At 26.5% G+C, this 23,817-nt stretch overlaps 1 long non-coding RNA gene across 1 annotated transcript; it reads right to left on the minus strand.

Moving 5' to 3' along the window:
* Positions 1–2,778: 2,778 nt before the first annotated feature.
* Positions 2,779–21,642, minus strand: LOC136076436 (uncharacterized). The gene is made up of 3 exons (XR_010636270.1): positions 21,564–21,642; positions 13,891–14,077; positions 2,779–3,030 (listed from the first exon to the last, which is right to left on the minus strand). It is a non-coding gene; the product is annotated as an uncharacterized LOC136076436 (long non-coding RNA).
* Between the last annotated feature and the right edge of the window lie 2,175 nt (positions 21,643–23,817).

A 23,817-nucleotide genomic window follows, 5' to 3' on the forward strand; every position in this document is an offset into this window, starting at 1 on the left:
ATTGTAAAATAATTTTAATTTTGATCTAGTTTTTTTTTAAACGAAAGGTAAAACCAATTTAATTTAATTATAATGTCAAATATTGTCAACATGCTTGTTTTTTATATGAGTTAATTATAAGTTTAATGATTACTCGGAAATTGTCTGAAATTAAGCGTGCAAAAGTATTAGCGCGCTCAATTGAAATGTATTAGCATACTCGTTTAATTCCTTTAAGAAAAACCATTATGGTTAATTTTTGTTAAAAACTCTCTGCTGATTAAAAATAGTCAATAATAAATATAAGACGAATAAATTAAAGTGGCAGAAATATCATTTGAAATACAGGTAGTCAAAACTTTAAAATCGCAACAGCAAAAATATGAGTTTAAGCAGCATATCAATTGAAACAAATTGACAAGTTGTTTGCCTGAAAAAAAGTTGTCTCAGCAATCGAGAAATCGGACGTCAACTTGAAATCAGTAAATGCAGCGTTAGAACAACGCTATAAAACTATAATGAGTTTGGAACAGTCAAAGACAAAAGTCGCTCTGGTTGTTCCAAAAAAATGTCAGAACGGGACGAAAATAAAGCAATTATGCTGGCGAGACGCAACCCAAACATGAACATAGCCAAAATCGCCTCAGACCTAAATACAGCGTTGGGTGCTCATCAAGTAAGTCGATCAACAATTAGCAAGTTTATAAAGAAAAAACATCTCAGTTCATACTTTGCAACAAAGAAGCCACTATTAAGTATTAAAGACCTTCTCAAGCGAAGAAATTGTGCCAAGAGAGAGCTGCATGGACTGAAGATTATTGGAGAAAAGTAATTTTCTTGGACGAGTCAAGTTTTAAACTTATTAATCGCAAGAAAAGAGCTGTCGCGAAGAGATACAAAGAGATACATTCTCGCATACGAAGAGATACATCCTCGTTTTATCATATCAAGAGTTCAAGGAGGAGGAGGTTCAATTGGCATTTGGGGCTGCAATGCTGAATCTAGCAATTGACTGGCGCATCTTTACACTGATCGCCTTAATCAACATGGACTAAGAGAGATATTGGAAGATTATTTAAAGCCATCAATTGACGTTTTCAAGGCTGACTCCACCTGGCAATTTTAACAAGGCAACGCTCCTTGCCACACAGCGCGCTCAAGAAAGCAGTTCATGGAAGAAAAAACGGTTGAATCTAATGCCTAGGCCCGCTTGCTCACCTGATTTAAATCCTATTGAGAATCTTTGAATAATGATATCTATTAAATCACGAATAAAACTCGGAAAAAATTTAGTAACCGTGATAGAAAGGTCAATGATCATGTTTTAATACTTTTGTTAATAGATAAATCTAACAGAAAACCATTAAAAAGGTTATCCATATTTATTTTATTTTCAATTTAAATTAGAGTTTTTTTGATAGCTCGTTAAAAACTTAAAGCTATATGTGAAGTAAAAAACAGTAGTCCAGCAGGAATTTTTCTAAATATGTAAGCTGTGTTTTATATATTCCTATATTATAAACATTGGTGTCAGTCATATGAACATCTATCTCCTGGTATAGTTCTTTTGATTCTTTCTGTAATATTTTAAATGTTTTTTTATTCCATCTGCAATATTTGCTGTAGTTTTTGAAGTAATTGTTAATGTCGGCAAAAGAAATTAATATCCTCAAATAATATGTAAATCAGAAGGTGCAAAGATCCTAACTTGTTTTAAGTGGTAAAGTCAGTTGCGTGAGCTACTATATCTCTACTATAGCTTGCACAACATTGTCTGCAGTTAGGCAAAAAGAAAACGCATACATATGATTTAGTTTTTTACGTATGTCACATGTTAGGAGCGTGTTAGAATCTATGAATGTGTTTTCTATAGTTTCACTATCATTTTTATTGTACTTAGATATACTGCCATTTTCTTCTGGAGTTATCGATTTTGCTATTAAAGATCAACTACTGTTAACTTTCAGTGCAAGTTTCATTTCTCTTATAGAGAATTTTTCTAATTCTGCACGCGCATGGTGTACACAAATGTCATTTATAGTATGCACAAATGTCAAGGACACATTAGGAAACCACTGTTATTGTCATTATTATGTCAACACATTAGGAAACGACTGCAAATTTTTTTTTTTTATGTTGTGTAGTATCTTTAAAAGATTTTAAATAGAAGTAGAAGTGATTGTGATTGTGGTAGGCTTAAAGTATAAGGCCAACAATAAAATATAAAATTTTGGACCCCTTTATCACCCTTTCCACCCTAGCATATGTTTAACCTTAAAACATAAATAACATTTAACAAATAACTTTTAATTGTAGAAAATAACAACAGTAAAACATTTTAACAATTTAAATAAATAAATATTAAAAGTCAGATTTAAAAGATTAAAAAATTAAAATATTAAAATTTTAAAAGTTAAATTTATAAAAAATTTATAAAAACATAAATAACATTCAACAAACAATTTTAAAGTTAAATTTATAATAAATTTATAAAAACATAAATAACATTTAACAAACAATTTTTAATTGTAGAAAATAACAACAGTAAATCATTTTAACAATTTAAATAAATAAATATTAAAAGTCAGATTTAAAATATTAAAAAATTAAAATATTAAAATTTTAAAAGTTAAATTTATAAAAAATTAAAATATCAGTAAAACCGAGTAATTATCATGCGATAATTTATTGGCTGTTTTAGTATGACATCGTCAGTGACATTTCAGAATAGTTATATTTGATAGTTGTAAATAAATGTGTATAATGCATCAAAAAATCTTTTATTACACTCACCTGAAAAAAGATTTATCAGATCATTCCTTCCAATAATTATAAGTACTTCAACAAAAGCATTATAGTTATCAATCCCAAGAAGCATACGATGTTCTAAAGTTTGAATTAATTCAATAGAAGTTTCAATTTTTTCTTGATGACCATAGCCAATTTGTTGTGCAAAGTAATATTTAATTGCTTCAACATCTTTATCCAACAAATTATTTGCAATTTTAAGCAAAACTCCTTTATATTTTTTTTCATCCATTCCTTAAACAACTAAATAAGAATTTTATGACATTTTAATTATTTTATCATTTTAGAAACTTAAAAAAATATTGTTATAATTAATTGTTTAACAAAGTTAACATAAAAAAATATTATATTTTGTTATAACAACAGTATTTAATATATAGTATACCATGTATTTAATAATAGTCTAATGTAATAAATAATATGAAACATAGTATAGTAATAAATATTACATGAAAAATATTGACTTTAAATTTTTTATTTATTAAGTTATAAAAGGAGTACACATAACATACACTCAGCACTTGTGCCTAATTTAAATGGTTATATGATACTCTCTCTGTCATAGCTATATGTGAGTACAGCTCATGGTTCTTAAGTCAGTAGGTAGTAAGATTTTTAAAACTCTGTGTTGAAGACGTTGATTCTATTAAGGGGTGTGAAATATCATATTACAACAGGATCTGTAAATTACTAAAATTGCTGTGTTTGCGCATTGAATGTGTTAATGCATTCTGTTAATGGGTTTATTAAAAGGTTAAAGCAACTACTTACTTATAATAATACAGGATGAAGCAACTCCATTGCTTATATTTATATTTGAGTCATTCCATGCAAACTGAACCAAGGATCAACATGGCCCTTTTCTGATTTTGATGAAACTTGGTGGGTTGGTAAATATCAATGAAAAAACAATTCCTAAAAATTTCAGCATATCATCTTTTAATGTATTTATGTTTGAAGTTCGAAATGGGGCTACTTGAACCCAAATATCATTGTGGCAGCTTATAATTGAAAATGAATAAATTTGCTTTCCATTAACATTAAACCCCAAATTGTAATAATATATTTAAAAGGAGTTGATATAACTGTTATTTCAACCATTTTCCTAATATTTGTTAGGTTATAAAATGAATACTGAAATAATGTTAATGGTTGGTTTAAGCTTTTGTTATGCACCTATATGCGTATACTTCGTGCTATCATAACTGGTTCTACAAGAATGGTTCACAGATATAAAAGTAAGTTGGGATCGAGAGATTACAAAGAATATACCAATCAAAACTTAGAGCAAACCTATATTAATATTGAACGTGGAGCTATCAGTCAACAATTTGCTTAAGAACAGTTTAGAATCAGCAGTTTCAGCATTAAGAGAGCTCTTCAAAGACGGCACTGACTATCACAAAGAAACATGCCGGGCATCCAGTTGTCTTCACACCTGAAGAAGAACAGTCATTTTGTGTTCACTTGAATAAAGTTTCAACTTTTGGCTACCCACTGACTTCATTTGATCTTTGAATTATTGTGAAATCCTATTTAGATTGATTAGGAAGTGATGTTCAATGTTTGAATGAAAATGTCCCAGGTGTCAAATGGGTAAAAGCCTTTATTATAAGGCATCATCAGCTATCCGAGAGATTTGGCGGAAACCTCAAAAGGGTCATGGCTGCACTACACTAAAGGGCTTTTAGCCTATGGGTTCAACTAGCCTCACAACAGGGGTTACTTGAGCCCAACCTTAAGCCCCCAAAAAGGGAGGGACAAAGTCCACCAAAATATTTTTTTCTCAACAATAATCATTACTAATTTATAAGTCCATGAATTAGCAACAACAAGTTTTTTTTACATTGATATAAATATGAGAGAGAACCACAAACATCAAACATGTATCAAATTTGGGTCCAAGTAGCCCCGTATGACGGTACTTTATTAAAACTTTGCCATGAATTTATAAATGTCATATTTTATCCATAATAGCCGGCTAAAAAACCTTAAAAATCGTTTGCAAATATAAAAAGATGATTTTTGATGAGACAGCATACAAACTCTGCATTTAAGAAGTAAAAATACGTTGTTTTTTATTTCTATAAATGGTAGGCTTATAAAATATTAGATAATTAAATTTACTGATAAGACACAACTCAGTAAAAAACTTTGGACTTCTAAAAATTGCTTCGGCTGAAACTTAAGAAAATGTTTCACTTCAAACTATCAGTAAATTATGATCAGCACTGGTTTTATTAAAGCTTTTTTTTCTATTGTTTTGATAGACTTAACTGCATTGATTTCAGGAAAAAAAAAGTGAGTACTCATGCCGAAGTTACAAAATCAGAACAATGAAATTTGCTTTAAAAAATAATAAAAATAGAGTTATTGTTTAATTCTAGTTTTTATTATTTTTTATATTGCATTTTTTATTATTTTTATACTTTATATAGCTCTATATATTGTAACAAAAGTATGTATAAATTTAAAAATATTTCACAATCGGTACTAGAAATAAGTCTTTAATTAGCCTGAATTAAACCAGTTTTTAAATAGCCCTAGCTCTTCCTTGCCCCCTTCGCATCGTTAGATCTAACTCAATGTTGCATTGGAAAAGCATTAAATAAAGATTGTCATGAAGTAAAACTTGCTAAAATCAAAAAAATTTAAGGTTTTGAGGAAATAATAGAAAAAGATCAAGAAATTATGCACTTGCGATGTAAAGTAAATCATATTTAAACTATTTCTATATACCGTGAAAAGATCTACTTAGATAGAATTCGACTTCGTATGGTAAAAGCTTGTGTTGCGATTCATTTAAACAACACAAAGTTAAATTAAGAAGTAAATAAAAATAAATTAACTTGAATTTTTAAAAAATAATGGTTTATTTAATGTTTCATCATTTTGTTACTTTTTAGAATCTATCAGAGTAATTATTGTTGATGCTGTAAAGGAGTTTGATTTACCTGGTCATAAGCTTTGTTCAGAATGTTGAAAAATGTTGTATTTAGAAAATAACAAAGAAGATTACAGAAGTGATTCATGTCAACATAAATATTATGATTTCAATGAGACTCGCATTTTGAAAGAAAAATTTAATTCAAGCATTAATAGCCTTGGATGTTTACCTTTTAAACGAGTTGCTCATAAAGACAGGGCCACTATGCAAAAAAAAAAAAGATGAATAAAATCTATATAGCAAATAAAAAGAAAATAGCAACTGCTTTCCTCTTAAAAAGGATGAAAATCTGTAAGTGAAAAAGTAAAAAATCAAGTATATGAATTTTATAAATCAGATGAATACTCTCGACTGTGCCCAAGTATAAAACATCATGTCTCAATCCAAGGTGGTGGTAAAAGACAACATTTTCAAAAAAGACTTTTATTAGTTAATAATAAAGAATTTTATTTAAAGTTTATTTAAAATTTCCTTTGACATCATACTTGTAAGTGCCACCAGAGTGCAAAACTTTAAGCATTAAAAATTTTGCTTAATAAACACAATTGATAAATGAATTTTTGACTTTTTGAAATAAGTCAGCGTGTAGATTCAGCATGAACCACTGTAATTGAGCATCTAGAATCAATTAATGCTGTTTGGAACATTCCGTTTATTTTAACATTTAATGATGGCGATGCCGTTTCCGGGAGAATACTGGATGTCATTATTTCCAAATTCTCTTTTTTTTTAAATCTCGCAATCGTTTGATGTAGTCTTTGGCTCGATGATTGAGTGAAAAGTTTTTGCATTTTGTCTCGCAGTCCCGTGCACAATTTCCAAATTTCCCACAATTACAACACGCTATTTTATTTGTTCCGGCAAATTCAGTTGTTTGGGGAAGTGCCGATGTTGCTGCAACCATCACATTATCGGAACCATCCTACTGTTGGGCTTTTTGAGTCACTCGTTCCAAAGTAATAGCAACCTCAACAGCCTTTGTAAATGTAAGTTCTTCAGGTTCCAATAATAGGCGTTTGATCGTAGCTCTATCGTTAAAGCCAGTAATAAATTGGTCGCGCATCCAGTCATCTCTATCCGTAACTTTGCATCCTTCAGCTGCTCTTGCAATCCGCCGTAAAAATTCCGTCACACTCTCTTTACTTGCTTTTTTATTTGTTGCAAATTCAAAACGCAGTATTAAAGATGACTTTGTTTTAAAATGCTTTATAATATTTTCCTCGATCTCTTTGTAAGTCACTGAATCCTCTCCTGGGTATGCAGAATAAATCTGTAATGCAGATTAAATCTGCATTACAGATTTATTCATTTTTATATGGGCATTTATTCATTCTTATATCCGCGTTTATATGCTATTCAACCATCCATAAAATTTCACATATAATTTTATATAAACAATAAAAAGGTTTTTATGTTTTTATATTAATAAATCTAAAATAAAAAATAGGATGTTGCCACTGTTATTTATTTAAAAAATGGTTGACGAGCCAGCGCTGGATTTATGTAGTAATTATAAATAATTAAATTTAATTGAAGATAAATGAATATTTAGATAAATAATAATTTAATCAGTCAATAAATTTAATAACAAAATTAAACAAAAATCTAATACTAAATTAAATAAACTATCATTGAATGTAAAAAGTCCTAAGTATTTGTAACCTCGTTTACAGTTTTTCAATACAAATTGTTCTTGTTTACTGGTAAACGAGGTTAAAAAAACTTAAGACAAAGACTTTTTACATTAGATGATGGTTCGATCACCGAATGCAAAAAGTCGTTTAGGATGGGCACTGCTTTTTTCTTTTCCATCCCTATGCAAGCAAATTTAACGGAAATTCAAATGAAAAACTTATTTATTTGGATCAAACTGGATTTAATGTGCCTTCTAACAGCACATATGGTTATTCACTAAAAAGTGTGCAAGCAATTCTACAATCGTTTGCAAATTGTGGCAAGAATATTAGTTTGGTTTGTGCTGTTTTAACAATGGGAGTGCTGACTTATGAAAAAAAAAACTGAAGGCTCAAATGCAGTTTCATTTTGAACTTTCATTACTACAATATTGGCACCAGCGATTAGGAATGCAGATGTGGAAGCGTTGGTGTTTGTATTGGACAATTGTAAATTCCACTAGAGTCTTTCTGAAGGCAAAAACTTGCCTCTCGTGGCATAGCTATTAGGTTTTTGCCAGCATACTGGCCACAGCCTAATAAAAGTAGAAGAACTTTTTTTCTTCTTTAAAGCATACTTACAAACAGGGAGAAAGGCCTAGAAATACGGATGGGGTAATCAGGAAACTTGAAAACATTATGGATACTACATAGTTTAACTTAGTTCCATTTTTCAATCATATGCACAGTTACATAATTCCAGCGCTGGCTCGGCAACCATTTTATAGATAAATAGCAGTGGCAACAACCTAATTTATATTTTAAATACATCTATATAAAAACATAAAAGCTTAATCATTGTTTATATATAATTAAATTAGAGATTTTATGGACAGCTGACTCACATATAAACCCGCATATAAGAAAGAATAAACGCGGATTTTTTTTTTTTTTTTTAGTTTACAATTATTAATCGTAATATAACAATATAACAATGCATAAACTTGGTATCTGAAGAAGATCCAAAAGATCTTGTCGTCAGAACCATATAAAATATATCAAACGTGTGTACATAATATAATAAAAACACAATTGATTTAATAACTATGAACAATGTAGAATAAACAAAAACTGAAAATAATTTAACAAATTATCCAGAATGAAAATAATTTTACATTTCAAAAACATTTATATATATATTGTCAGTTAAAAGAATAAAGTTTTTTAATTTGGTTTTTAAAACGGAAAACAAAATTGACAAATCAAAATTTAGAAAAACAATTTTGTTCCATAAATACGATGCTCGACAGTTTATGCAAAATTGATTAAACTTTGTTTGACAAAAAGGTTCAATTAATAAATTATTATTTCCTAAAGTATATGTGTTTATAGCTTTATGGGTAAAAAGATCTTTTAAAACATAAAATATTATAGACATTGAGTTCGTAAACATTAGGTGCTTTAACATTTTTTAACAAAATGTTTAAATGAGAAAAACGATTTTCAAAACATACTTAACGCATCGCGTGTTTCTGACGATGGTAGAGATTTCGTAACTTACTTTTAGAGGTACTTCCCCAAACAATATTGGCATAATTTATAAAGCTATGAATAAATGAATAGTAGAGTTGAATTAAATTTTGTTTATTTAGATCTGACCTTATATTAACTTCCAATACTTTTGGCCAATTTAGTAGAAATAATGTCGACATGATACTTCCATGTAATATTTTCATTATTGTAAATGCCTAAAAATTTTGTGACCGACTCCTTTTTTATTTCAATTTTATCAATAAAAAGTTTAGTTAAAATATTTGGTAAAAAACGCTCTCTTGCGAGGGAGTGGAAAAGAATCCATTTTGTTTATTCAATGTTTAATGTTAACTTGTTGCACTTAAACCATTTGGAGATGTAATTGAATTCTTTATTCATATTTGAAAAAAGTTCATGAATATCACTGTTTGACAGAAATAAATTAGTATAGTCCGCAAAAATGATACTCATAAGGTTAGAAGCTTTATTTAAATCATTTATATTGGCTAAAAACAAAAATGGGCCAAGAATAGAACCCTGTGGAACACCACATTTTATGTCAACTAATTTTTCATTTTGAAAATAATCTCCATAGAAAACAAATTGTTTTCTATTTGTCAAGTAACCTTTATACCATTTTATTAATTTGCCATTAGTTCCGTAAATTTTGAGTTTTTTAAGTAAAATTTTTTGATCGAACGTGTCAAATGCTTTTGATAGGTCAATGAAAATACCTAGAGTATATTGTGATCTGCCAAATGAATTGGAGATTTCACGAATGAACTATGTAATGGCTTTTTTTAAAACCGAATTGATTTTTGTAAAGAAGTTTTTTTAAATTAAGGTAATTGTATGTTCTATTGTATATAACTATTTCAAAAAATTTCGAGAAGGTTGAAAGAACTGAGATAAGGCGATAATTACTAACATTTGATTTTTTTCCGTCTTTGTAAATTGGAGTAACTTTATCTATTTTTAATTTGTCGGGGAATACACGTTGCTGTATAGATGCCCTGAAGATTTTATAAAGAATACATTTTAAAATTTCAAAGCAATCTATGACTATGTTGCCATTTATTTTGTCCGCACCTGTAGCTTTGTTTCTTTTGAGAGATTTGTAAGCTCTCTAAAACTCATCAAAAGATAAGTCAGAATATAAATTATCTATAAAAAGCGAATTATTTATAGGCTCTAGAAAATCACAAAAAGATTTTTCCGTAAAAGGAATCTTATTTAGTTCCTAAATCAATAAAATATTTATTAAACTCGTTTGCAATTTTGCTTGGTTCATATATATTTGTTTTATTTTAATTACTTTAGGAAGGGAGTTTGAATTTGTTTTTTGTTTTCCTTTTATTTCTTTCAACGTTCTCCAGGTATTTTTTGAGTCGTTTTTGAATTTACTGATTAAATTTGAATAAAAATTTTTATTACTTTTTTACAAATTTTTTCAAATAAATGCTGGTAATTTTTTATATTTTTGTTGATTTTCATCTGATTTTGTTTTTAATTATTTTATATATAGTTTCTGTTTAACTTTAGAGGATTTTCTAAATCCTTTGGTAATCCATGGACTCTTCAAGGTTTTTTTTTTATTTGTTCACAAAGTGGAAAGTTTGCATTGTATATTGAGAAGAAAGTATCAAAGAACTTTTTATATTGTACTTGCGTCATCAATAATATATTTAAAAATAAATAAATGCGCATATAAAAATGAATAACCCTGTAATTCACCAACTATAATAGAACAATAACTATTTTTAAAATGTAGCAATTAGACTTTATGTAAGTTTATAGCAGGTTTATTAATTGACTATATAATGTATTCAACGTGTTAATGGCGCATCAATATCATCAAAATATGGTACCTGTCTTACATATGGTTTTAGACGTTGATATTGGTAGCATCAGGAGTTTTTTTTAGCTTCACTTAACTTTAAGACAGCTGCCGCATTAGGGATGTGACTTTTGGTAAATTTTTGGTATCCCACAACTAAGTTGTTGAAAAAATTATTCAATTTTTTTTTATAAAAATTATTTCAGTGCTTTATATTGAAAAGTTGTTACAACTATAAACATTTGTATTTTAGTACCTCCAGTTTCCAATATAAAAAACAGGTGAACGTTGGTTTTACAGTAACTGAAAATTCATTAGATTTATTTAATATTTTTAAGAAGGTCACCCACCATGACCCTTGATTACACAATGGCTCCAATATACCATTTTTTTTATTTTTCTTCAAAAGTATATTAACCTGGGTCTCTAAAGAACTAGAATTTCATAGAGATTTCAGAGTTTCAAAATAAATTGCTTAAATTTTTATATAAAAGAAACAACACTTTTTAACTAAAAATTGAAAAAAGTCTTTTTTTATGACATTTTGTTTGCAATATATATTTTTTTTAATGTTTTAGTAGAAAAGATTATGAGTTTTGGAATCACTATAAAAATCTGGTACTTTTGAGACTCAGGTTAAAATACTTTTGAAGAAAAAAAAATTCTTTGATATATATGGGAACCAGTGTATAATCAAGGGTCATGGTGGGTTACCTTTTTTAAAAATTAGATAAGACCATTGACTTTTCAGTTACTTTCAAACCAGAGTTCATCTTTTTTTTATATTGGAAACTGGAGGTACCAAAATACAAATGTTTATTGTTGTAACAACTTTTTAATATAAAGCACTAAAACAATTAAAAAAAAAAAATTGAATAACTTTTTTAACAACTTAAATGTGACCTATTTTTTAATACTTCTCTATATTTTTAGCACTTCATAACTGCATAATAATAATAATTTTTGATTGTAAAAAATTCTAAATAAGCTTGTTAAGAAAGATTACTTAAATATAAATAATTATAATGCAACAAAAATGCACCCACATACACCCAAAAGACTTTTGTCACATTTTATACAAACTAGGTTTTATTAATAGTTAGATAAGATAAAATAAAAAATTTCTATTATAAACATTAAGCTACTTGAGCCATATCTTGAAACTGTGTCAAGCAAATATTATATTTGGTTGATGCAGCTAAAAAATAAAAGTAATAAATTCCTTTCATTCACTTTACATCATGAGTACAATCATATGAATATAATGATACAACATGATATGCTTTCTTTAATTTTTAAATAAAATTAAAAAACAATTATTTTTTTAAATTACTTATAAAGTAGTTAAATTCTGTGTTTGTTTTCAAAGTTTTATGCAAAGTTTGACTTATGAAAAAAATCGATGAATAAAAAAATGCTACCAAAAAAAAATAGAAAAGCAAACTCAACTACACTCAACTTTTTCTTTTTTTGCCAACTTAATGTTAAATATTCATATGATTGTCAATTTGTCAAAACCTGTTTGTATATTTTGTGAAGACTTAAAATTGTTTTAGGTTTCAATTATTCGTGTTACCAGTTTGCTGTTTGTGTACCTCAATTAAAAGATCCAATTTATCACCAAACTTTTCCAGGATATCATTCTTTTTTTCATTAAAACTTATCTTTATTTTTATTCCTCGTGCTAGCCATATTTTAATTTCCAAGCAGCATAAAATATGAAATATACATTCAAAATTTTAATCTAGGAATGAAAAGGTGATTATCCCAAAAAAAGATAAACTTTTTTTTTGCACGGTATAAGTACCAGCAATGAGAAGAAAAACACGATGCCAGCGCTTTGCAAACATTTCTGTCTTCGGTTTTTCATGCAAATTTCCATTTTGGTATTATTGTTATTTCAAGATCAGTGAAAGATACTTAGGTGGAGAAACCATTTCAATTTGTTGTTTTATACCATTAACTTCTTTAGTTATTAGATCTGTTGATTTTATTTCGAAAACAAGTTTGATGAGTTGACATTAACTAGAAGATGTCAAAGCAGGGTTTTTCCAAATGATGGTTTACTAAAGAAATACTAAATAAAATGATGGTAAACCATAATAATATTAAACAAACTTTTATTGTTTGAGTTCTTCTCCATAAACCTCTGCTTATATTGCTTCTTTTCTTACCCGTCGCATCCCCAATTAATGACAAATTTTTAGCTTTATGTATATGTAATTTGTCTCTCACTTCTTGAATTTGAATGTTTCTGTTATTAATACTCTGTTATAATAACTAATAAATATACTAAGTGCTTTTTCTGCCAACAATGATGCTGGTTGCTTGAGAAACCACTTTTGGGTCTATTTCAAAATTGTACCTTGTTTTAGAGATGAAATCAAATTTTCTGGCAGCTGAAACCTCTTTCTTATTTTCCTCAGCTTCATTGCTATGGCCACACTTAGCTCCTGGCCAATTTGACTCTAATAGATGTTGCTGAAAGTTTTTGCTGAAAGTTTTTGTAAGCTAGGCCTGTTTTTTGTGATACTCTGTTGAAAGTAATTTGGCACACTTTGAAATATAGGATCAGTAAATTCATAGTTTTTACTTATCTAAATAGAGTGGGTGTCCATGAAGCGCTGCCGATGTCTTCTTGTTTCAAACCTTTTTTTTTTTTCAAATGTTTGATAAAAGCTTGTCATTTTAAATTTTAAACACTTTGAAGCAACATCAGACAATCCAGTGTTGCTAATTTAATAACTTATCATTCCAACAAACCTAAAATTTCTTGGGATTTGCACCCTAATATTAAAATGAACCATCAAGACATTCTAAGTAGCCATTTTGTAATAAAAAAGAAATATAGTTGTTGAGCAAAATATGCACAAAGTATTTTTTGGTTTTAATAACTCATATATAAGGTTTAGTTTACATATAGTCACGCAATAACATTCAGTAATATAATACAATAAAAATTACATCATATCATTATGTCATTAACATAGTCTTTATGGTACAAACTGGTAACATAATGACTATGTTAATGACATAATGATATGATTTGATGTAAAAAAATCACCTTTTGATTGAACTCTTCAAGTAAGTATTATTAAATATTTATTAAAAGCTTAAAAAAGTAATAAAAATTAATTAAAAACGTGTGTCAAGTTTTATCAATGAGGACTTACCTGTTGTTGTTGAATGTGATGTATTGAAGGTAGCCAATGAGCTATCTTGAACTAAAATGGTCTTTCAGTTGCTTTTTTTGCGTAAAATTAATTATCCAGCAGTAGAAAAAAAGTGTGGCTATAATTGGAGCTGTTCGAAAATTACGACATTTATTGTGACAAAATCAATGCCAGTTGATCACTAATTCTAGAAATAAATGTTTATTTATAATTATTAACGCTATTTCATGACCAGATATAACTTCAATTAGGATTTTTTTTATTTTTAAATAAAAAATTTTCTTTTTGTGATTTTTCAACTTGAATATGTTCTGACAGAGGCTTGTAAACCTCCCAGGGAAAAACCAAGACCTGTTTTGGTACCTGTTTTGGCTCGTATTTCTACTCCACATATTATGAAGTATTTCCATACTCCATATCATCTTATTAGTGACAGACAAGTTTAAAGATATAATGGTTTGATCTGGAAAAATATTTGTTTAGCATTAAAACCTTTGAAGTTAACAGCCGATGATGTCCTCAACCAGTGATGTTAACCAAGGTGTTAGAATTAGAGAAATTGTTCTACTAGATGCTCTTTATATACTCTGTTCATTACAATCAACTGCAACTAATTGCATACCTTATTAGAGGTGTGTAATTCATAGTCCTATTTTTCTTAGTTTTAAACAAAATCATAATCTTGTTGATAAATTCTAGTTATTGGATGTAAACCCTACATTAAAACTACTAAAATTCGATACCTGGATTGACAAGAGTTGACTGTTTCACTTCAAGATCTTGCAACATATTCTGTCTTATAAGAAAAGTGTTATATTTTTGATGAGAAAAACATTCATGAAACTAACAAATATGTAACTTCTAAAGTGCTTGATGTAAATAAAAGTCGATTAACCTAAAACTACGATTGTTTTTTTTTCCATCACCTAAAAGTTCTAATTGTAATATCAATAACCTGAAATTAAAAATGTAAAAGCTAAAATTACTAATGTTAATAACAGTCCATCAACTTGAAATTAACAATGTAAATAATAGTCATCATCTTAAATTACATATATAATAAAAGTTAAAGTTAACTTAATAAATGAGCCGTTTACACATATTCTTCAACGCACTACTAAAACTTGCAATGGTTCTGGAAAAAAAAGATAATTTAAAATCTCACTGAGTCCTCTTCTTTACATCTTCTTGGATTATCTTTCTCAGCTGCAGGTCTTGTTTTAAAGCGTTATGCATAGAGTGACTTATTCCTAAAGCTATTTTATGTAAGCAGAAAGCGATTTTGGTTCAGCAATTTTTTTTTAATTTTTAATTTTTAAATTAATCAATAAGCGGTAAGATAAAAGAAGTAATTAACTTTTTAAAAAAGCACATTTAATTTTCAATGACGATTGTGTAAAAACATTTGTTACAAAAGTTTGAATGACAATAATGTTGTTATAAGTGCTATTTACTAATAAAAAAAACTAAATAAAAATTAAAATTTATTCTAATTTTGTTTATATTTTGTTGTAATAATTGATTTTTTCACATGAAAAACACTAATACTTTATGCTTGAAGCAAAGATCATAATAATATAATTTAATTCTGATAAAAAGTTTATGATTTGATATAAAACTTCTTTAATAAAAATATTTAATTTTATTCTGATAAAAATTCAAACAATTTAATTTTGATTTAAAAAATATATTAAGTTTATTAAAAATAATACTTGGGTTTAACTTAATAATTTATTATAAAATATTTCTAAATATTATTCAATATTTAAATTTTATTTGTTTTTAAAAAAACTTGGCTCATTTTTGACATTTTTTTAGTTTTCATTCCTAAACATTTTTTTTACTCAAGATTAATTTTTAAATAAACGGCTGCATCAAAAATTTGCACAAACCGTAAATTAAACTTTTGCTTTTTTTACACAAGTTAAATTACACAAGTTAAATTATAGCAATTATTTTTTAACAAAAAATATATACAGCATTAAAAGTTTAATTAAATGATGTTAAGAAAAAAATTCTTTGCTTTTACAACAAAATCCTTAATAAAATAATAAACTTTTAGTAAATAAAGTAAACTTTTTATTTGTTACTTTCTAATTTTCTTCAAATAATAAATCATTTAAAGTTGCAAAGCCGCAAATAAGAAATTTAAGAAATAATCATTTGAAAATTCAAAAGTTTAACATATTTTAATTCATTTATGCAAATATCAAGAATAGAAATTTTTTAATATCAAACTTTTTTTAAAATGTGATATTTTAATTGATTATTTAAAAAAAAAAAATATTCCTATATATATAAAATTATTCTTATATACAATCAATTACTAAGTTTGCATCTGCAATGTTTGCTTCTCTTTATCGTGCTTTCCATTGTTTTACTACTGATTCAATTCTCTACTTCATTCTTCTCTCGTATTCGCCACTGTATCGAATACTGCTCATCTTTGGGCTGGTTCTTCTAATGATGCTTTTCTTGATGATCAAAATTTGCAGCTTGAGCTTTTCTTCCACCGTCGTAAAACTTCATCTTTTTCTTTTTTTCTGCAAACACTATTGTGTTCACTGCTTAAAAGAGCTACCATATCTAGTTTTATCAACCAAAATTCATTATCGTTTGACTTGTCATTCAGCAAAGTCTCATCATTTTACTGTATCCATCCCTGCATGCTTTGAAAACGTTTACTCGTCTAGTTTTTTTCCTTGTACTGCAACCCTTTGAAATTCTCTCTCGTCTTCATGTTTTCCTGACTCATACAACCTTTAACTTTTCAAGTCTTCTGTTAACTGTTTCATTACTTTTTAACTCTATTCTTTGTTTTCTAGTAAGTGGTTGCCAGCAACCTTGTTGGAAGTAAATTAGAATTAACATATATATATATGTATATATATATATATATATATATATATATATATATATATATATATATATATATATATATATATATATATACATATATTTATATATATATATATATATATATATATATATATATATATATATATATATATATATATATATATATATATATATATATGTTAATTCTAATTTACTCCCAACAATGGTTGCTGGCAACCACTTACTAGAAAACAAAGATTAGAGTTAAAAAGCATATATATATAATATATATATATATATATATATATATATATATATATATATATATATATGTATATATATATATATATGTATATATATATATATATATATATATATATATATATATATATATATATATATATATATATATATATATTTGTCTAAAAGAGAAAGGGCATCTTTCCAAGATCCGCTCCAGATTTTGTAACAGTGTTCCATAGAAGGATGGATATAGAGATAAAAAATAGAATGCGGAGTAAGAAAATGACGAGCACAATAAAGAGATCTTAGCAGATGCTAATTTTGCAATGGATTTAATATATGGTTGTCAAGAACAATCGGAAGTAAGACTTTATCCTAGAAGACTCATTGAGTACATTAACAATCATATATACATATATAGAAAGATCTAGATAACAATTAGCAGAAAAAATTTAGTTTTATCTGAGTTAAAGTTCACCTGAGTTAAAGTTCACCATTCAGATTTATCTAAGTTAAATGTTAATATGTTCACAAATAAAAAGTTGCAAAAAATATTTATGTATTAAAGTATTTTTATTAAAATTTCTAGACAAATCTAAAGGTATTTTCTTTGTGTTTAATATCTTTTTCACTTTAATTTCAAACTGTGTTTACATCTACATTGATTAGTAAGATTATACAATATAATTTGTCAGATCACTGTTCCGAGTTACATCATGAACTTATGATAATTATGTAAAACTCTAACCAGAATTAGTAGGTAAATTTTATACAATAGATACCAGAAATATGGATTTTAAATTTATTGCTGGTCACAATTTTAAATTTTTATTGAAAAGACAATTAAAATCATGAGTTGTTTACTTATGCAGGAAAGAGTTGCAAAACTAAACTTTTTCACTAGGTATGCCTAAAGTTTAATAATAAACCAAAAAAGAATTGATTGTGTCCAGATTGTCAAAAACAAAATATTTAGTTGAGTAGCATTATTAAACATTGTTATAACCTGTGATTTTGACCAGAAAAGTCTGCATGAATTTTTGATTTTTCAGGTATGCACTTTCAGGCATTGTGAAAACTCCAAATATAAGTATGTTTTTGCTTATGTCAACTACATTGCAAAAAATTTTTATGCATAGAGCCTAGGAATAAAAATATTTGTAAATTGTAAATCCACACCCAATCAATGCGAGGGCATTGAGTTCGTAAAATACTTTATTTACCTAATATATAATAACACAAAAGCCAGATAAGTACTCACCAATTTTTTTAAATTTCTATGATATTTCAATCTGATTAGCTCAGACCATCATCATTTATAATAATTTAAAAATAAAATAACAATTTTTATTTTATTTTACATCTGATGATGGTCTGAACTGATAAATCTAAAATATTTTATGAATGAATGAAAAATTAGTTAGTGAACTGAGTTTTATGTTAATATATGTTAATATTTATTTTAAATAGTATCAATAAAAAATCTGAAATTTTACATTAATAAATGAAAAGTTAGCTAGTGTACTGTGTTTTATTTTAATATATATTATAAATAGTATCAATAAGAAATTGAGTATCAAGTAAACCAAAAAAACTTTTGAACACTAAAAGATTTTGTAATTTAAAATTTGGTATAAATAAATGTAATTATGAAGCATTACTTATTGCACTCGATACTCAATTTCTTTTTAGTATTTAATACTCTTTATAATACATTCATTTTAAATAAATTGTAAATAAATATACTATTAATATATTGTTTGTGTTGCTCTTTTATTTTATGTTAACTAGATATAATTTGTATTTAATATTTTATGTCGCAGAATATGTTATTGTTAAAATGTAGAGATAGATTTAAAATAAAAATACTCAATCCTTTTTTGTAACAGGTTTACATTTGGACATGCATTTGTACAACTTAGCTTCAAATTTGTCATAATGTAGTTTGAATTTAAAAAACCGTCTAACTCATACAACTGTAGAACTATGGATATTTTACTCCCACACACAAAAAACTATTATAAACAAGGCTTGACAAAGGTGCTGTAATAGTGAAATAAGTGCTACACATATGGGAATGGTCCAAAGAGAATTGATGTTAAGAATATAACTGATATAAGCATATAAACGAGCTCTGGCGAGAAGAAGTGGAATATAAATAGACTTGGGTTGCTAAATATAGAAAACATCAGTTAAATGATTTTATTCATTAGGGTTACTCAAAACGTTAGCCTTCAAAATTAGGATCGCAGTAGCGGGCCCCAAGCTTCCAGGCGCCCTGTGTCCTGATTAGTAAAGTCTTTTTACAATTAAGAATTTATATCTATACTTAAAATTATATTTTAAACAAAACTATTTAAGAGTAATTTAATTTTTCCCGTTAAGTGAATACAAAAATTAAATGTCTGAATACCCAAGATGTATATAAGACAGTAAAATATGGCATCAAAATTACATAAACAATTATATCAATGCAAAATCACAAAAAGTATACAGTATTTGTATATACAGTATAAGTAATTCGTTATTGTTTGTGAACCATCATGGTGGCTTATTTAGAGTTTATTTTTAGTAAAAGCTAGTAAGGCCAGGTCAGAACACCGAAGTGGACAAATTTAATATAATTTTAATTTTTTAGGACTGTTACACATGTTGCGATATTTGCAACTTTTTGTACCCTATTAAATTCACTAGCTACTACATCAACAAACACAGAAAATGGTATTTATTATAGATTTTTAAAAAATTTCAAATTTCAAACTATTGTACTAATGTGTTATTGTTTTTTTTTGCGTACTATCTTTTTCTTTTTAATATTTAACTGTACCTACATCTACCCACAACATTGAGATTATATTTAATAATTTTTCAATCAAATTACTGTTTGTAAACAATTGTGACCTTTTTTGGTTGGTTTTAACTATATTTGTTATCTATATTTGTATTTTTTAAAACTCCATTAGCATTTGTGACTTGTTCATCTACAATTACTCTAAATGACAAATAATATAAATTTTCAGAAAATTTAAAATTCTAAACTCTAGTGAAAGTGGCATATTTTTTTTACTTTCTATATTTTTCTTTAAATATTTTTACATAATCGTTTGTCATTCAGTTTACTCCGGGAACAATTTTTAATTTTTTTGGTTTACGTTGGTTATCGTTAATAAAGATTTCACTAATAGATTTATTATTTTAATCATCAGCTAAAAAAAACTAAACACAAACTGATTAAACTGTTGTTCTTAAATATGTTTTTAATAAAATTAAAAAATTTTCAGGTTGGAGGAGGTCTACCACTTTTTTCTCTGAAAAATGGATGACTATGATGCATTTTGTAAAGTTAATAAAAGTGTTGTTAAATTAAAATCTATCAGAGGTCACTGTGCGCCACTAGTATATATTGTAAAGTAGTAAATATAACTTTTATTTTTGATGATAGTTACTTTCTTAGAAAAATATAATAGTTTTTATACAAATAAACTTTTTTTGATAAGATGTGATTATTATCTACAAATGTATTATATGTATATGTATATATATGTATATATATATATATATATATATATATATATATATATATATATATATATATATATATATATTTAGCTTTTCCTTTAACAAAATTTATGTCCCAAAAAACTATACTTAAATTTAACTTGTTATGGTGGGGCACAGTAAATTGGGGTACAGTGAATAGGTTGATTCACAAGGCCCAATAATGATCTTAAGGATTAAATTCATGCATTTTTAACAGACAAACTACATAAAAATGAACTTAACAGTTTTAAGTCATAAAAAAAATATTTTTAATATGTTTTAAATTTTTTAATATTTTGATAAGTTTTTTATTCCTAATTTTTAAAATGTCTATTATTTTGATTTTACACTAATCTAATTAATAAAGTTATGCCAAAAGTATAATGTACAGTGTCTTTACTCACTCAGCCTCAAAGCACTCACTTTACTCACTCAGTCTCAAAGTTATTTGGCTATGCCCCTATTCACTATCATTAATTTACGTCTGTGTTTATTTGTTCACTGTGCCCCAGTACTGGGGCACAGTGAATCACGTAACACAACTCACTTTAAACCTATCTGTTAGTCGTTAGATAATAAACATTTTGGTTTTGGTGATTTCTTTTCATGAATGACATATATCTCAAACATTTCGCCTTAAAAAAAATAAAATGCAAATTTTTACTTCTGCTCAGTTTAAAAAATGAAGAAATCCGATCCACTGTGCTCAAACCTCCCCTATATAAATATATATGTATATATATATATATATATATATATATATATATATATATATATATATATATATATATATATATGTACATATACATATATAATGTATATATATATATATAAATATAAGTATATATATATATATATATATATATATATATATATATATATATATATATATATATATATATATATATATATATATATATATATATATTTATATATATGTATATATATATATGTGCGTATGATTTTATATACTTAATATATTCTTAAAATATTAAATGTTTCGAAAATTTGAATTATCTTAAATCTCAATCTTTAAATAATAAAAAACATACTTGTTTAATTTAACTTTCACGCTTGTGTAATTCAATTTTCTGTTGATACCAAATGCAAAAGATGAAAGCTTAAAGTAGGCGGAAAGTCTATATTACTTAATTTTTATTCATAACAGTAACTTGACTTTAAAACAAAGCCACACACCCATTTATTGACTTATCTTATTGCTTTCTCGTGTTACACATTTGCTGCGATATAAGAGTTATTATGAATAATAACTCTTATATTGTTCAAACGCCAACAAAAAAAAAAAGATTCAAAAGACTTAAAATGAAAGTAAAAACATCTAATTATTGAATTAAAAGAAGTATAATAAATATAATTATTGTACTTGAATAAAAAACAAAACTTTAGAAAAAAAATGTTAGAAAACCGATACCTTTCAAATTTTTTCAGGGTATATTTTTTTAAATCATTAGGCACTTAAATAATATATACTTTTGAGACTTTTTACAATTATTACGGACAAATGAAGAAAGTCAAATGTACTTAATTAAGTCAAGCTCAGCATAAAATAAGTTAATATTTATAACTTCTATTTTTCAAAAGGGCAATCTGTTTTCAAGTTTTAAATAATTATATTTAGTAAATAACCGATGCCTGTTCCCTCGGAAATCTGAAGATGGATCTGAAATATTTAAAAAGCATAAGTGCTTTGGTGGTATTTATCAAGTTTTTTTCTCTATATTATGATACCACTTATACATTTGTATGAGATCTTTCATTGTATGAGAAATGACGTAACTCAGGTACCAATTTTGTTACTTGTTTTCAATATTTCTATTTTATTTATATCTTTTTCGAGACGAGGATACTGGTACTGCGAATCGCAGTACCGGTATCTTCCTCGCAGTTATATTCGTCTAAATGCAGACGATTATAAGTGCAGCAAAATAACTTTATTAGTTTAGTATTTTTATTTTTAAATGGTTTGGATATTATAACAAATTTGTAGCTTGCAAGAAATTATGCAATTTTGATTTGCGGTTCCCATATTAAATCATTTGAATAAATTCGTAATGCTCATTTCTTGCTTTACTTTACTGCTGTCATTAATATCTAACTTGCTTCTTTTCACGGACATTCCAAAAATTAGAGGCAGGAGGAATATCAAAACAATATTTGTGTCACTATTTCAATTTTTTTAAATTCAGAGGTAATGTTATCCAAGTCTAAACTTATAAGACCATGACACCTCAGACGTTTTTATAAAGTCCTTGGTTCCACTTGTCCAATCACTGATAAAAAGGAACTGGATTGTAATAAGGATTTTAACAAACACAGCATTTAGAACTTATTTACTTTATTCGGAACACAATTAGAAGAATTTATTGCAACTAAAAGTACCTTTATTAGAATTTAAATTAAAACAAAATATATTGTTTTATTAGTTTTACTGATGAAAAAAATATCCATCAATAAATCAAAACCATCAGAGATAAAACATTTAAAAGGTTAGTGTAAATGCAGATTAAGTAACAGCATTGGAATGTAATCATTTTATCAAAATGGTTGTGAAATAGTGAGATTAAGGTTTTAGAAACAAAAATGGCAGTGGGGGTTATATTGTTGCTATTGAGAATATTATAATCTAATTATGACTCGTTCATTGTCGGTGTCTCATTAATAATTAATGGACTAATTATCGATAAAAAATTATTTATTGTTGACGACTCATTTACTTGTTTTGCCGTTGTAGTTTCAACTGCCAATGGAATATCTGTTATCATAGATGGTTTATAATATAAGACTAAAAATGATTTCGGGTGTCCGTTTCTAAATCCTTTAAAGCAATCTTTTTTTTTTTTCTTGTTAAAACAATGCTCTAACTTTAACTCAAGCCATGAACTAGCCAAAAGTTTATTCCAAAAGTCCTAAAAATCAAATATACAAATCTTTTACATGGTTGACTTGAAACTCATCATTATAAGATTTTTGGAAATGTTTTCATTTTAGACATTTTTGCTTTTATCAAGTTTTCTTCACTCCAAGTACCTTTCATAGATTTATTATTTTGCTATTTTGGCATTGTAAGTTAAAAAAAAGTAAGCTTTTGAAAATAAATAAAAAAATGATATAAAATTAAAAAAAAAAGCTATATATATATATATATACATATATATATATATATATATATATATATATATATACATATATATATATATATATATATATATATATATATATATATATATATATATATATATATATATATATATATATATATATATATATATATGATATATATATATA

The sequence above is a fragment of the Hydra vulgaris genome, chromosome 02 (assembly GCF_038396675.1).
Source record: "Hydra vulgaris chromosome 02, alternate assembly HydraT2T_AEP".
In the NCBI taxonomy this organism is placed as follows: Eukaryota; Metazoa; Cnidaria; class Hydrozoa; order Anthoathecata; family Hydridae; genus Hydra; species Hydra vulgaris.